The sequence below is a fragment of the Chrysochloris asiatica genome, unplaced genomic scaffold, assembly GCF_000296735.1.
Source record: "Chrysochloris asiatica unplaced genomic scaffold, ChrAsi1.0 scaffold00186, whole genome shotgun sequence".
In the NCBI taxonomy this organism is placed as follows: domain Eukaryota; kingdom Metazoa; phylum Chordata; class Mammalia; order Afrosoricida; family Chrysochloridae; genus Chrysochloris; species Chrysochloris asiatica.
Genome location: NW_006408704.1, coordinates 484,736 through 488,713, shown reverse-complemented (window position 1 = coordinate 488,713; position 3,978 = coordinate 484,736).

Sequence of the window (3,978 nt, the reverse complement as noted above, 5' to 3'; positions counted from 1 at the left end):
GTTTCAGTCATCTGTCATGTAGCTAGTACTCTGTAAATGTAAATGTTTGATGCCTCTGCCATGTAGCTAGCTCTCTGTATAGGGACGTTTTGCACTCGTCTGCTATATAGCTAGCTCACTGTGCATGGATATGTTGGACTGATCTGCCATGTAAGTAGCTCTCTCTATTTGAGCATATTGAAAAATTCTGCATTGTAGCTAGTTCTCTGTATATGGACAAGTTGGATTCATCAGCATGTAGCCAGCTCTCTCTGTATTAACATGTTGGACTCATCTGTCTTGTAGCTCTATATATACACACGTTGGACTCATCTGCCAAGTAGCTGTCACTCAGTATATGGACATGATGGACTCATCTGCCATGGAGCTATAACTCTGTATATGGAAAAGTTGGAGTACTCTGCCATTTAGCTAGATCTCAATATATTGACACGTTTGATTCACCGGCAATGTAGCTTGAACTCTGTATATGGAAATTTTGAACTACTCTGCCATGTAGCTAGCTCTCTGTGTATGGACAATTTGAACTCGTTTGCCATGTAGCTAGCTCTTTGTGCATGGATATTTTGGACTGATCTCACATATAGGTATCTCTCTGTATATTAACATATTGGACTTGTCTGCCATATAACTAACTCCCAGTAGATGGACATGTTGGACTCATCAGGCATGTAGCCAGCTCTCTGTGTATGAACATGTTGAATTCATCTGCCTTATAGTTCGTACTCTATATATACACATGGTGGACTCATCTGTTATGTAGCTAACTCTCAGTATATGGACATGTTGGACTCATCTGCCATGTAGCTAGTAGTCTGTATATGGGAATGATACACAACTCTGCCATGTAGCTAGCTGTCAGTATATTGACATGTTGGAGTCATGTGCCATGTAGCTAGCTCTCTCTATATGGACATTTTGTACTTGTCTGCCATGTAGATAGCTCTCTTTATATGGACGCATTGGACTCACCTACCATATGGATAGAACTCTGTATATGGAAATGTTGTACTACTCTGCCATGTAGCTAGCTCTCCCTATATGAATATTTTGCACTTGTCTGCCATGTAGCTAGCTCAATGTGAATGATATGTTCGACTGATCAGCTGTGCATGTAGCTCTCTCAATTTGAACATATTGGACTTGTCTACCATGTAGCTAGCTCTCAATATATGGACATGTTGAACTCATCAGCCATGAAGTCAGATCTCTCTGTATGAACATGTTGGTCTCATCTTCCTTCTAGTTAGTCCTCTATATATACACATGTTGACTCATTTGCCATGTTGCTAATTCTCATTATATGGAAATGTTGGACTAATCATGCATGTAGCTAGTACTCTGTATATGAAATTTTGGATGACTCTACCATGTAGCTATCTGTCAGTATATGGAAATGTTGCAATCATCTGCCATGTAGCTAACTCTCTGTATAAGGACATTTTGGACTTGCCTGCCATATAGCTAGCTCTCTGTATATGGACATGTTTGACTCATCAGCCATATAGTCAGAACTCTGTGTATGAACATGTTCAACTCATCTGCCTTGTAGCTAGCCCTCTAAATATTCACACGTTTGACTCATCGGCCATGTATCTAACTCTCACTATATGGACATGTGAGACTCACCTGCCATTTAGCTAATACTCTGTAAATGGACATAATGGACAACTCTGCCATGTAGCTAGCTGTCAGTAAGAGGACACGTTGGAATCATCTGCCAAGCATCTAGCTCTCTGTATTTGGACATGTTGGAGTCATCAGCCATGTACCCAGCTCTTTCTGTATGAACATGTTGGGCTCATCTGCCTCATAGCTAGTCCTCTATATATACACATGTGGACTCGTCTGTCATGGAGCTAACTCTCAGTATAAGGACATGTTGGACTCATCTACCATGTAGCTAGTACTCTGTGTATGAAAATGCTGGACTTCTCTGCCATGTAATTAGCTCTCAGTTAACGGACACTTTGGACTCATCTGCCATGTAGCTAGTGCTCTCTATATGTAAATGTTTCACTACTCTGTCATGTATCTAGCTCTCTGTATATGGACATGTTGGACAGATCAGCCACGAAGCCAGCTCTCTGTGTATGAACATGTTGGATTCATCTGCCTTGTAGCTAGTCCTCTATATATACACATGTTCAACTCATTGGCCATGTAGCTAGTACTCTGTATATGGTATATGTTGAGATACACTTCCATGTAGATAGCACTCAGTATATGGAAACATTGGACTCATCTTCCATTTAGCTGGAACTCTGTATATGGAAATGCTGCACTCCTCTACCATGTAGCTAGCTCTCTATATATGGACATTTTGAACACGCCTGCAATGTAGCTATTTCTGTGCATGGATAGGTTGGACTGATCTGCCATGTAGATAGCTTACTGAATATGAACATATTGGACTCATCAGTCATGTAGCCAGCTGTCTCTGTGTGAACATGTAAGATGAATCTGCCTTATAGCTAGTCCTCTATATATACACATGTTGGACTCATATGCCATGTAACTAACTCTCACTATATGGATATGTAGGACCCATCTTCCATGTAGCCAGTACTCTGTATTTGAACATGTTGGACTACTCTGCCATGTAGCTAGCTACCTGTATAGGGACACGTTGGGCTCATCTGCCATGCAGCGAAAACTGTACATGGAAATGTTGCACTACTCTTCCATGTAGCTAGTTCTCTGTATATGAACATTTTAGACTTGTCTGTAATGTAGATAGCTCTCTGTGCATGGATATGTTGGAATGATCTGCCATGTAAGTAGCTCTCTGTATATGAACATATTGGATGTCTACCCTGCACCTAGTTCTCTGTATATTGACATATTGGACTCATCATCCATGTAGAAACTCCCAGTATATGAACATGTTGGCCTCATCTGCCTTGCAGCTAGTCCTCTTTATATATAAATGTTGGACTCATCTGCCATGTAGCTAACTCTCAGTATATGGACATGTTGGACCCATCTGCCATGTAGCCAGTACTCTGTATTTGTACATGTTGGACTACTCTGTCTTGTAGCTATCTCTCTGTATAGGGACACGTTGGACTCATCTGTCATATAGTGAGAACTCTGTATGTGGAAATTTTGCACTACTCTACCATGTAGCTAGCTGTCTGTATATTCACATTTTGGACTCGTCTGTAATGTAGATAGCTCTCTGTGCATGGATATGTTGGATTGATCTGCTATGTAGGTAGCTCTCTGTATATGAACATACTGGAATTGTATAACATGTAGCTAGTTCTATGTATATTGACATGTTGGACTCATCAGCCATGTAGATAACTCTCAATATATGGACATACTGGCTTCATCTGCCTTGTAGATAGTCCTCTATATATGCACATGTTGGACTCATCTGCCATGTAGCTAACTCTCTTGGACCCAACTGCAATTTAGCTAGTAATCTTTATATGGACATGTTGGACTACTCTGCCATGTAGCTTACTCATTGTATATGGACACTTTAGAATCATCTCTCATGTAGCTAGAACTCAGTTTAGGGAAATGAGGCACTATTCTGCCATGTAGCTCACTCTCTGTATAGGGCTATTTTTGATGCGTCTGCCATGCAGCTAGCTCTCTGTGTATGGATATGATAGACTGGATTGCCATGTAGATTGCTCTGTGTACATGAACATATTGGACTTGCTACCATGTAGCTAGCTCTCTGTATATGGAAATGTTGTACTCATCAGTCATGTAGCCAGTTCTCTGTGTATGAACATGTTTGATTCACTTGCCTTGTATCTTATCCTCTGTATATAAACACGTTGGACTCATCTGCCATGTAGCTAACTCTCAGCGTATGTATATGTTGTACTCATCTTCCATGTAGCTAACTCTTAGTATATGGACACGTTGGACTAATCAGCCATGTAGCCAGCTCTCTCTGTATGAACATGTTGGACTCATCTGCCTTGTAGCTAGTCCTCTATATATACACATGTTGGA